The sequence below is a fragment of the Schistocerca gregaria genome, chromosome 2, assembly GCF_023897955.1.
Source record: "Schistocerca gregaria isolate iqSchGreg1 chromosome 2, iqSchGreg1.2, whole genome shotgun sequence".
Lineage (NCBI taxonomy): Eukaryota > Metazoa > Arthropoda > Insecta > Orthoptera > Acrididae > Schistocerca > Schistocerca gregaria.
The window spans coordinates 926,216,714-926,229,365 of NC_064921.1; the positions used below are offsets into that span (position 1 = coordinate 926,216,714).

Below are 12,652 nucleotides of genomic sequence, written 5' to 3' on the forward strand. Positions count from 1 at the left end.
TGTCGAAGGACTGCATCGCGTCAGGATTCTACCAATAAACCGCAGTCTAGAATTTGCCTTACCCGTTAATTGCGTAATCTAATCATTCCATTTGAGATTATTTCGAATAGTTATCAGGCGTGATTTCAGATATCCCTTGTTAAGCACAAGCCTAGCGGAAAATGCGTACTTGTTTACATTTTCGCGACATTTCATCAGTGTACCGAGACTGAAGATTTTACCTCGAAGGACATATTTCTTGTTGCTTACTCGTGACACCGTCAGATTTGCGTTCTTACGTCGACACGAGGTGATTGTCGGCTGCTGAAGCCTCCATATAGTCCTGGTAAAGATGGGTTCCTGACGCCCCACGTTCAAATCGGTGGCGAACTGTTTCTTTAATGAGTCACTGATGCAAAATAATGACAGGAATTATTTGCGTAAGAACAGAAAGAAACTGGTCTAAGCTGACTTCGGAGAGATCAGTTCGCGTTCCGAAGAAATGTATGAACACACAAGGCTATACCGACCCTAAGACTTGTCGTAGAAGATACGTTAAAGTAAATAAAACCTACGTTTATAGCATTTGTAGATTTGGCAATATCGACTGGAACATACTAAAAGAGTTGTGAACATAGCAGCTGAATAGAATGGTCGCAGTAGGTGGATGGGAGTGAGACAGAGTTGTAGCCTATCCCTGCTGTTATTCATTCTGTTTACTTAGCCAGCAGTAAAGGAAATCAAGGACAAATTTGTAAAGGGGAAGTTCAGGTAGAATAAAGATGAACTTTCAGGATTGCCGATGTCACTGTGATTCTTTTACAGACAGCAAGGGACTTGGAAGAGTAGGATAGTGGATAATGTCTTGAAGAGAGATTAAGTTCTACTTCAACAGAATTGCCGGTAATGTAATGTAGTTCAGTACACACACAGAGTAGACAAATGTAACTACAATCAAAAATTATGTTGGTAAAACTGTAAAAACAATTTCGAATTTTAATCCTTGCACATTTCCTGAACTCCTTCAGCTTCAGTTCCTCCAGTCAGAGTGGTAGTTCATTAAATAACCTAATGGATGTGAGTTTTAAGCTGGTTAGAGTTTCAGTATAGAAAAGAGTTACAAGAATGTCATTACAGGGTCATGTACTATAGCTATGGCCATGAGAATTCTAGAGTAAAGCTAGACGAGTTTTTCTTAAGTGTGTAAGATATTGAAATAAGTATAAACATAGCGGAATTGGTCAAAAAAGGGTCAGGATATAATCCACAGTCTCTCTCTCTCTCTCTCTTTCTCTTTCTCTCTTTCTTTCTTTCTTTTTTACACACACACACACACACACACACACACACACACACACACACACATGTACATACAGACACACAGCACTGTAACACTTTAATTTTGGGCAACCCAGTCCAGAAAATAAATTAAATTAATTCCAATTCCCTAGTGCGACCAGTGTTTCCTGCAAATTTCTCTTGATCCTCACTTGAACGCCAGAACTGGCCATCTCGCTAAGATTCTCATTTGGGATTCCGTCCTACAACATCCACACTGCCCTCACGAGTTGGAAATTTTAAAAAAAAATCGAAGGAACATTTAGAACCGTGCTCCCGTATGAGACTAGAGTCTGTACAATTATGTAATTTCATTTGGTAGAAGTCTTTTACAGTTTCTTAATGGTTTAAATGGCTCTGAGCACTATGGGACTTAACATATATGGTCATCAGTACCCTAGAACTAACTAACCTAAGGACGTCACACAACACCCAGTCATCACGAGGCAGAGAAAATCCCTGACCCCGCTCGGAATCGAACCCGGGAACTCGGGCGTGGGAAGCGAGAACGCTACTGCACGACCACGAGCTGCAGAGCTACAGTTTCGTAGCTGACAATCAGTTATAATTAATGGTTTCATATAACGATATGTAACCATCAGTTATTTCCGATGCAAACAACCCTGTCCAGAAAACAAATTAAATTAGTTCCAAAGAAAGCCACAAACTACACTAAACGTACACTAGTGATCAAAAGTATCCGGGCATCTGGCTGAAAATAACTTACAAGTTCGTGGCGCACTCCATCGGTAATGCTGGAATTCAATATGGTGTTGGCTCACCCTTAGCCTTGATGGCGGCTTCCACTCTCGCATGCCTCCGTTCAGTCAGGTGCTGGAAGGTTTCTTGGGGAATGGAAGCCCATTCTTCACTGAGCGCTGCACTGAGGAGAGGTATCAACAACGGTCGGTGAGGCCTGGCACGAAGTCGGCGTTCCAAAACATCCCAAACGTGTGCTGTAGGATTCTGGTCATGACTCTGTGGATGCCAGTCCATTACAGGGATGTTATTGGCGTGTAAGCACTCCGCCACAGGCCGTGCATTATGAACCGGTGCTCGATCGTGTTTCAAGATTCAATCGCCATCCCCGAATTGCTCTTCAACTGTGGGAAGCAAGAAGGTGCTTAAAACATTCAGTGTAGGCCTGTGCTGTGACAGTGCCAAGCAAAACAATACGGGGTGCAAGTCCCCTTCATGAAAAAAAGACGACATCATAACACCACCGCCTCCGAATTTTACTTCCGGCACTACACACGATGGCAGACGACAAATGGTACAAATGGCTCTGACCACTATGGGACTAAACATCTATGGTCATCAGTCCCCTAGAACTTAGAACTACTTAATCCTAACTAACCTAAGGACATCACACAACACCCAGGCATCACGAGGCAGGGAAAATTCCTGACCCCGCCAGGAATCGAACCCGGGAACGCGGGCGCGGGAAGTGAGAACGCTACCGTACGACCACGGGCTGCGGCCCGGCAGACGACATTCACCGGGCGTTCACCATACCCACACTCTGCCATCGGATCGCCACAGTGTGAACCGTGATTCGTCACGCCACACAACGTTTTTCCACAGTTCAGTCGTCCAATGCTTACGCTCCTTGCGCCAAACGAGGCGTTCTTTCGCATTTACCGGCGTGATATGTGGCCCATGAGCAGCCGCGCGACCATGAAATCCAAGTTTTCTCACCTCCCGCCTAACTGTCATAGTACTTGCAGTGGATACTAATGCAGTCTGGAATTCCTGTGTTATGGTCAGGATAGATGTCTGCCCGTTACACATTACGAACCTCTTCAACTGTCGGAGGTCTCGCTCAGTCAAGAAATGGCTCTGAGCACTATGGGACAACATCTGTGGTGATCAGTCCCCTAGAACTTAGAACTACGTAAACCTAACTAACCTAAGGACATCACACACATCCGTGCCCGAGGCAGGTATCGAACCTGCGACCGTAGCAGTCCCGCGGTTCCGTACTGAGCGCCTAGAACCGCTAGGCCACCGCGGCCGGCTCTCTGTCAGTCAACAGACGAGGTGGGCCTGTACGTGTCCCTTCACGTTTCCACTTCACTATCACATCGTAAACAGGGGCCCGAGAGATGTTTAGGAGTGTGGAAATCTCGTGTACAGACGTATGATACAACTGACACTCGATCATCCGACCACGTTCGAAGTCCGTGAGTTCCGCGAAGCGCCCCATTCTGTTCTCTGACGATCTCTAGTGACTACTGTGCTCGCTGATATGGAGTACCTGGCAGTATGTGGCAGCAGAATGCACCTAATATGAAAATCGTATGTTTTGGGGGTGTCCGGATACTTTTGATCATATAGTTTATTTATTAGGTGAAACGTTCAATATCAAACACTTGCGTATTTATTTCACGAGCTACGATTGATCGGTTCGCGATGTCATCTATGTGAAAAGAACAAAATACTGCGAACATGCACTTTACGGCGGAAAGTAACAGTTAAACTGTGCAGATGACAAATCATTAATTCGTTGTAATTGACCAATGGATCGCACGCCCGCCAGAGCTTCGTCGCTTTCGCCGCGACCTCGGCTACGGGATGAAGTTTCCTCTGTGATCATATTGCATAAGTGGTACTAATTTGTGTGTCTCAGCTCATTAGCTACTGTAAATTAAATATGTGTGTGGTGATGTCTCCAATTTTTCACGCGTCAGAAGGCACACGTGTAACATTATTCTCTTTAGTAGCTAACCTACGTTGAGTGCGTATTAGACACGTAAGAATTGTACGCACGCTGCGCTTTTTGCTCCCTACAAGAAGCTAAATGGAATTACAAGAGACGAAGAACTTAGATAAATGACGGTCCTTCTTAAATCTGTGTAACGAAATTATTTCTTTTGACTGTATGCTATACTAGCTTTTCTGTCTTCTGTTTCCCATTACTCATTAACATATGGTCCACGATAACGAATAGGCGTGCCATGCTAAGAACTTAGTTTCTCGAAATGCCACGTTCTGGCGAATAAAAGACATGATTTGGACCTTGTTTGGTTTACCGAACAGAAATGCTGTTTCTTAGAAATGTTGTTGCTGTTATGACTCAACGACTTCTTTCCACATAGGAGTGCGATTTTAGACGACTTGGTTTACAGTACGATCTCTTACTCTGGCAACTATGTTTTCAACATGTTCCTAAATGTCATCAGGGATTATCGTATTTCTCTTTCTGTGTCTTATTTCCTTCTCCCCCCATTCCTTGTATTAAACGTTTCCTTTAAAGAACGGAATGTAAGATGGAACCAGTTCCATGGGTGACGCAGATCTTCGCCTGTACACTAAGCATTAACCGATGAGAGGCATTTCAGCTACCTGAAACACTCCTAGGGACGACTGTCGCTCCGGCTGGACCAGCTGAGATATTCTTTCGCCAGATTCAGTTCCAATGATCCAGTTGCTAGTGCTACAAGCTCTCATTGATTTGCAATATCAAGGATGATTATGCAAAAAATTGTTCCAAATGTACCAAATGTATATTTTGTTGCAGTTTATTACATTTTCTGTATTGAAACATGGGCATAAGTACAGGCAGCACCTGGGCAATGACAAAGGCTTTATTATAATGTATCCGAAAAGGTAGCGTAGAAGTCGAGTCAATGGACTCGCATTCGGAAGTATCGAAGCTGTAACCTCTCCCAGCATTCAACATACAGGTTTTCGTGACATCGATAAATCCATTAGGGCTATTGTCGGAAAGGACGTAGTCAATTTCGTTCCCAATGCTTGTACAACCCTTGCTCTGTCATTAGGAACCTCATTATATACGGAATGCCAAATAAAAATTTCCGCCTCGTACTAGAAGATTGACAAAGAATTCTCTCGCACTGCGCACGTTATTGACAGACGGCAATGGATCAACTGCATCTTCCCCCGAATATTAAAGCTAATAATAAACTTAGTATTAAAAAACAGTCTTAATCGCGTTTTTTATTTATGTAGTGCCGACCGGTTTCAGCCTATCGCAGGGGCCATCTTCAGGGCGAACATACCACTGGTCGACTGCTGGTGGCGACACGTCTACCATGGTGTGGCAGGATACAGTCGACCAGTGTTCACCCTGAAGATGGCCCCTGCAATGGGCTGGAACCGATCGGCAATAAATAAATAAAAAACGCGATTAAGACTGTTTTCTTAATACTAAGTTAATTTATAGTAATCGCTGTCACTCCACAACCATGTTGTCCAAACGTATAATAATTAACACGCCAAACGAATGTCTCTTTTGGAGTATTTCTGAACAGTCTGTACAGTAAAGCATCCACATCAGACAGGATTGCTGGAGGATGTCAAAAAAGTACAACGATGAGCATATTGTTTTGTAGTCTCGTGAAATTGGGGAGAGAATGTCACGAATATGGTTACACGAGTTGGGCTGGCAATGATCAAAAGTATAGTTGCAGCAGGGTCTTTTCACGATATTTCAGTCAGGAACTTCCTCCTCCGCATGAGGAAATATTTTTTTTGGCCTCCATCTACATAGGGAGCAATGATCATCGTAATAAAATAATAGAAATCAGAGCTCGCATGGTAAGATTTAAGTTTTAGTTTCTCCCTCACTGTTCAGAAGTGGAACAGTAGAGAAATAATTTGAAGATGGTTCGATGACCCTCTGCGAGGAACTTAATTGTAAATTGCACAGCAGTCATGTAGATGTAGATGTAGACGAAAGTTCATGAGTGACTTAATGAAGGAAATCATTTACAATATAGACGTGTAATTCAACTTTGTCATTGGAGGAACCTAGCATGCTGAAGAGGAGAAAGTACTGTACGTCAAGTACACGTTTAATACTACTACATAATGCTCAGCGAGCTCACGTGACACTGGAAGGATCACGTAGCGAATCATTTGAAGGATTACTTTTTTAAAGTTTCCAGCAGTGTGTAGTCACGGAACAACTTCATTACTCTTTCATAAATGAGCATCGATTAAGGAATGCTATATCAAAAATGAATTTGTTGGGACACACTGTCAGTTATTTTGTCCACTGTGTCATCTGCTAATGAAATGAGTATTCAATAAATCAATCCAGTACCAGATACATTAAGTCATTGGCCGTGATGTGGAGAGCAGGATGTCACGGAAATGTTGCGTTTAATTTCTATGGGAGATTGGACACATTAGAAGGATAGAGAATTCCATAGCAAAAAAAGAAAAAAAATGTTCAAATGGCTCTGAGCACTATGGGACTTACATCTATGGTCATCAGTTTCCTAGAACTTAGAACTACTTAAACCTAACGAACCTAAGGACATCACACTGCACCAAGTCATCACGAGGCAGAGAAAATCCCTGACCCGGCCGGGATTCGAACCCGGGAACCCGGGCGCGGGAACGCTACCGCACGACCACGAATTCCATAGCAACACAGGGCCGCAAACGTTAGGGATAAGTGGTAGCAGAGGTCTAGAAATTGACTTTCTAGAAATTTAATTCGCGGAGAAACCAAATAGTGCCGGACACAAAAGGAAATCAGTGACGTAGGATAGCTAGATAGAATATGATAGAAAAAAGCGTCGTCGAGAAGCCGGCTGACTGGAGAACTTTCACGCCGATTCTTTGGTGGGAGATCGGACAGAGTCTTAGAAATTACGCCATTGACCAGAATTTGGCTAAACTTTGTTCATTGGCGCGGTCTATGCTCAGACGCGGTAGAGGACACTTAGGGGCAGGAGTTCAAGGAGAAGATGTCGGTGAGTACATTCGTTCGGAGTTAAGACTAGAGACTTGGGCTTCAGCAACGAGATGCAGCAGAGAGCAGACATTGTGCTCCGAGAGGCACAACCTTCCTTTGGTCTGCCGAATAGTGGAGGGTGGCCTCATGGCCATAAACAGCGCACGTCTCTAAGGTGATCTGAAGGCACCAACTGGTTAAGGAGGAGTGAAGCTAGGGATTTGTCGTCACTGAGCTGAATTCATCTTTGCTCATCCATGGACAGACTAGACATAAAAGGTTGGACCTTTGTGTCCTTTAAGTTCGTTATGATCTTACAATCACCGCATAACAACCAGAGGTCGTATATTCCCGCAATTAAGTTTTCAGGATATTAAACATTTCTTCGATTCCTTTTCCGGGAACTTTGCCAAGCTGTTTAGTGCTTGTTCTATCTCATTTATTTGTCGTAATGAAATTTTGCCTTTGTTGTGAACCCAGTTAAGATTCTTGTCAAGGCTATGTCTGAAGAATGCACACTGCGGAATGATTGTAATCAAAACTAGAATAATTTGGATTCAGATTTTAATTCAGTAGTTAGTGAATCCCTTTTTCACTGCAGTACATCTTTAATGATTTTTGTCGAGCGCAAACCCCATGACTAATGTACCAGGGCCACCCTTCAGCTATCGTCGAACTCGTTGCCCACAGTTCTTAACTCAGTAACTGAGTTCATTGGGGACTGATCTCTGTCCCATCACACTAACTGATGTAGAAGCACTCTTAGCGCCGTCAGCGCTTGTTGATGTCTCTGCTTTTTCAGCAGCGAGTGTTCGCTTCCACGTACTGCTAAGGTTATGGGCGTTATCCAGGTTTAAGTTATAATTTCTTCTGCTTTCTTAACAACAGTATTCAAGTATGTGTTGGGTCTACAACTTTTTCCGCTGTTTGTTCTCAACTTCGAGGCCTTATTGTGAAAAACTTACAATTCATGTTCGACTCAAAGTATTGGCCATCGCTGGTCACTGCTTTCTCCATCTTTCGGGCAGGATGTGAATCCCACGCAGAACTCGACGTCTTTTGAGGAGATATAAGAATCGATCCAATTTTGCACTTGTTAATACGACCAGAAGCGTTGGTCACCCAGGCCGTGTGCCATTGATCAACAAAGGTTTGTGGTCAGAGGGAGCAACGTCTGGAGAATACGGCGGGTGTGATAGAACTTCCCATTTCATTGTTTCCAAGTATGAGTTAGTAAAATCAATCAAAATTTCAGAATATTTCCTTTATTAAAATGTCCTTTTTAAACACGTTTTACCGAGCGAGGTGGCGCAGTGGGTAGCACACTGGACTCGCATTCGGGAGGACGACGGTTCAATCCCGCGTCCGGCCATCCTGATTTAGGTTTTCCGTGATTCCCCTAAATCACTGCAGGCAAATGCCGGGATGGTTCCTCTGAAAGGACACGGCCGGCTTCCTTCCCCATCCTTCCGTACACTGATGAGACCGATGACCACGCTGTCTGGTCTCCTTCCCCAAACAACCAACCAACCTAATCACGTTTAATCTGCCGCCAACTTACCGAATCTGGTCATTTTAATAAATGAAATATTCTGAGATCTTGACAGCTTTTACTAACTGAGGATCACCATGGTGGCTAAAGTTATGTTTCCTAATATGTTTTGACGGGCTTTGCAACGTGGAGTCCAGAATTGCGAGGCTGAAAAATTACCTTTACGTGTCTGTCGCTCTATTGTGGCCCTTTGTCTTTCTATGCTCGGCTCAAACGCATCTGTTGCCTCGGTAACGATCTCCTGCGGTTGTTTCCGTGGGTTTCAATAGCTTCGAAAATATTCCCTATTCCATTGTTACGCAGGTGTTCGACGTCAAAATCACCGTTCTTGAAGCGTTGAGACCATTCCCAGCACTTTATTTCACTAACAGGCGCTTCACTAAGGGTCTTACCCAGCATTTTATGAGCCTCAGCAATAGATTTCTCCATGTTAAAGCAAAAAATAGGACAAGTTTTTAGTTTTGTAAAACATTATTCTGTGATTGGAACTGCTGGATTCTCAAGTTCTTGATTTTTTAATGTGCTTTTGACGTTGGCAGGCGCAACACAACTTTCATCATCTTTGGCGGTCAGCTGATTCACGTACGTCTTCATTACGCCAATATGCCACAGATTGTGTCCCTGTCTGCACAGGTTGTGCCAGCTCTGTCGTAGGCATGTGAGCAATACAGACATTTCTCTGTGTCTTTCTGACTTCGAAAACTCATCGAAATTGTGAGAATTTATATACCGGGTGTCCTAGGGGGAATGGTCAGTATTTACGGATATGATAGAAACGATCATTTCAAGCAAAAAAAAAAAAAGTTTAGTAAACATGGGCTCTAAAGCTATGAGCACTTGCTGGGTAGAACAGATATGTGTCTCACTGTCGCCAAGATTAACAAGTGTTCATAGTTCATAGGGTATGCCCGTGATTACTGGGGATAATTTTCTTGTTCTGGTGCATACGATCACCGCTCAGAATATGGCAAGCAAAGAGCTTCCAGTAGATGAGATATGTTTCATATTATCGTAGATGGCGTACGTACAGTTCTCAAGGTACCCTTTTTAGAGCCAAAGTTTGCTAGACACTTTTGCTTCGACTGCTAGCTGCTGTCATATCGGGCAATATTGACCGTTCTTTCTGGGAATTACTGTAAAAGTGTACAAAAAGTTGAGTGCAACGATTGTACGTTGAAACAAATCTACATCCTCACTGTGTACTGTCAAAAGTAATGACGATTAATACTGTTAACAATTTATATTGGAGTTTTGAGCTCTGTTCCCGAGCTTGCAGAAAATAATAATGAATTAAGGATGGGTCCGCGTTTTTTGCAAATACACAAATAACTGCTTTGTTTTAGGACCCAACCATGTTTCAACACAATTGTGGCATCTTCAGTACCTTTTTTTCCCTTTACTTCAAATTTTTTGTGTCCTGTGGCTGCCAACCGAAATCAGGCACTTTTCTGAAGTAGATCATGATGTGGTCATTGCAGTATTTGACTAGCCCCGAGCTGTGACAGGTTTCTTTTTGTGTGTCAAATGTGTTTTGAGTCGCTGACCTGAACTTTTTCCCTTTCTTGTTTCTTAGTACTGCGTCTTGATATGTTGCTATAACTTAGACACACGTAAACAAAATACGTTTGACAAACACGAAAAACCTTGTCACAGCTCAGGACTAGCCAGATACTACAATAAACTGCGGGTGATTTCGGTTGCCAGCCACAGGATACTGAAAAATAAAATAAAAAATAAAAAAAATAAATACACTGAGTATGCCGTAACTATGGTGAAATTTGTTTGGATATTAAAACAAAACAATAATTTGTGTACTTGCAAAAAGGTGGAATCATCCTTAACTCAGTGTTAAAAAATTGATTAAGAAGGAACACTGATCTGCAGTTATTCGTTCACACATTTTCAGTGAGTCCACGTGTATAAATCTAGCTGCATCTCCGGCGAGGCTTGAAATTAGTTTCACGCTGCTTGGCGGCCAATTTCCTAATCGTCGCTGAAGTAAAAGCAGACTAACAAAGTTACCGGTTCGGGGGACAGCAGGAAAAACAGGCAGTTCATCCCAGCCATACAGCATACCTGCGAATCGCTTGTTACGAAACTTGAGTTACGCAGAGCCGCTACGTATGTGATTCTCGAATCGCAGAGAATAATCTGCGCGTCAATGGAGCGGAAATTTTTATTACACAGCGCCTGCCAAATTTGGTTACGAATGCGCAGAGACGGTAGCGCTATTTCTCAGGGGGCATGGAGACAGAAAGCCCGCCCAGAGCGGCCGCAAATTTACGAGTAGTCACGACGGCAGAGCGGCGGAAGGTCGCCGGCGCGAGAGGGGGAACCGGCAGAAGCCAAAACGTGGTTCCCTGGCCGGAGCGCAGTGCAGTGGGGGGGGCCTTCCCGCTGGCCGGCAGGATGGAGCGCCCAGGAATCCAAGCCGGAGGCTGCTTTTTTCGAGGTGTGCGAGCAGGATAAAAAAGCTTGGAGGGTGACCTTTGGAAGCCGCGTGCGTGTAATGACGGCAATAAGTCAGGTGCGTGGTCCGCTGCTCTGGAACTGACCGAACACGGACGCACAGTCATTCAGTTTTCTGCTGCACCCTTCTCCACGTAGCTTGCAGGTGCTCGATATGCAGATGATCGTCTTGAATGACACGCTGTGGTCAGTACTAGTACACTACCGGCCATTAAAATTGCTACACCAAGAAGAAATGCAGATGATAAACGGGTATTCATTGGAAAAATACATTACACTAGAACTGACATGTGATTACATTTTCACGCTATTTGGGTGCATAGATCCTCAGAGATCAGTACCCAGAACAACCACCTCTGGCGTAATAATGGCCTTGATACGCCTGGGCATTGAGTCAAACAGAGCTTGGATGGCGTGTACTGGTACAGCTGCCCATGCAGCTTCAACACGATACCACAGTTCATAAAGAGAAGTGACTGGTGTATTGTGACGGTACAGTTGCTCAGCCACCATTGACCAGACGTTTTCAATTGGTGAGAGATCTGGAGATCTGGAGAATGAGCTGGCCAGGGTAGTAGTCGAACATTTTCGGTATCGAGAAAGGCCCGTACAAGACCTGCAGCATGCGGTCGTGCCTTATCCTGCTGAAATGTAACGTCCACTGTTGAAAGTGCCGTCAATGCGAACAAGAGGTGATCGAGACGTGTAACCAATGGTACCCCATACCATCACGCCGGGTGTTACGCTGGTATGGCGATGACGAATACACGTTTCCAATGTGCGTTCACCGTGATGTTACCAAACACGGATGCGACCATCATTATGCTGTAAACAGAACCTGGATTCATCCGACAAAATTACGTTTCGCGATTCGGCCACCCAGGTTCGTCGTTGAGTACACCATCGCAGGCGCTCCTGTGTATGATGGAGCGCCAAGGGTAACCGCAGCCATGGTCTCCGAGCTTATAGTCCATGCTGCTGCAAACGTCGTCGAACTGTTCGTGCAGATGGTTGTTGTCTTACAAACTTCCCCATCTGTTGACTCAGGGATCGAGATGTACCTGCACGATCCGTTACAGCCATGTGGATAAGATGCCTGTCATCTCGACTGCTAGTGATACGAGGCTGTTGGGATCCAGCACGGCGTTTCGTATTACCCTCCTGAACCCACCGATTCCATATTCTGCTAACAGTCATTGAATCTCGACCAACGCCAGCAGCAATGTCGCGATACCGTAAACCGAAATCGCGATAGGCTACAATATGACCTTTATTAAAGTCGGAAACGTGATGGTGCGCATTTCTCCTCCTTACACGAGGCATCACAACAACGTTTCACCAGGCAACGTGTATGAGAAATCGTTTGGAAACTTTCCTCATGTCAGCACGTTGTAGGTTTCACCACTGACGCCAACCTTGTGTGAATGCTCTGAAAAGCTAATCATTTGCATATGACAGCATCTTTTTCCTGTCGGTTAAATTTCGCGTCTGTAACACATCATTTTCGTGGTGTAGCAATTTTAATAGCCAGTAGTGTAGTTGTGGCTGCTGTGCTTGTAAACCGTAATAGTTTTCCCATGTACATCTGTGCAATTGCCAGATGTGTA

At 44.2% G+C, this 12,652-nt stretch overlaps 1 protein-coding gene across 1 annotated transcript in view; it reads right to left on the reverse strand.

Moving 5' to 3' along the window:
- Positions 1-12,652, reverse strand: part of LOC126335354 (monocarboxylate transporter 12-like) — a 576,599-nt gene that overhangs the window by 475,051 nt on the left and 88,896 nt on the right. The window lies entirely within an intron of this gene.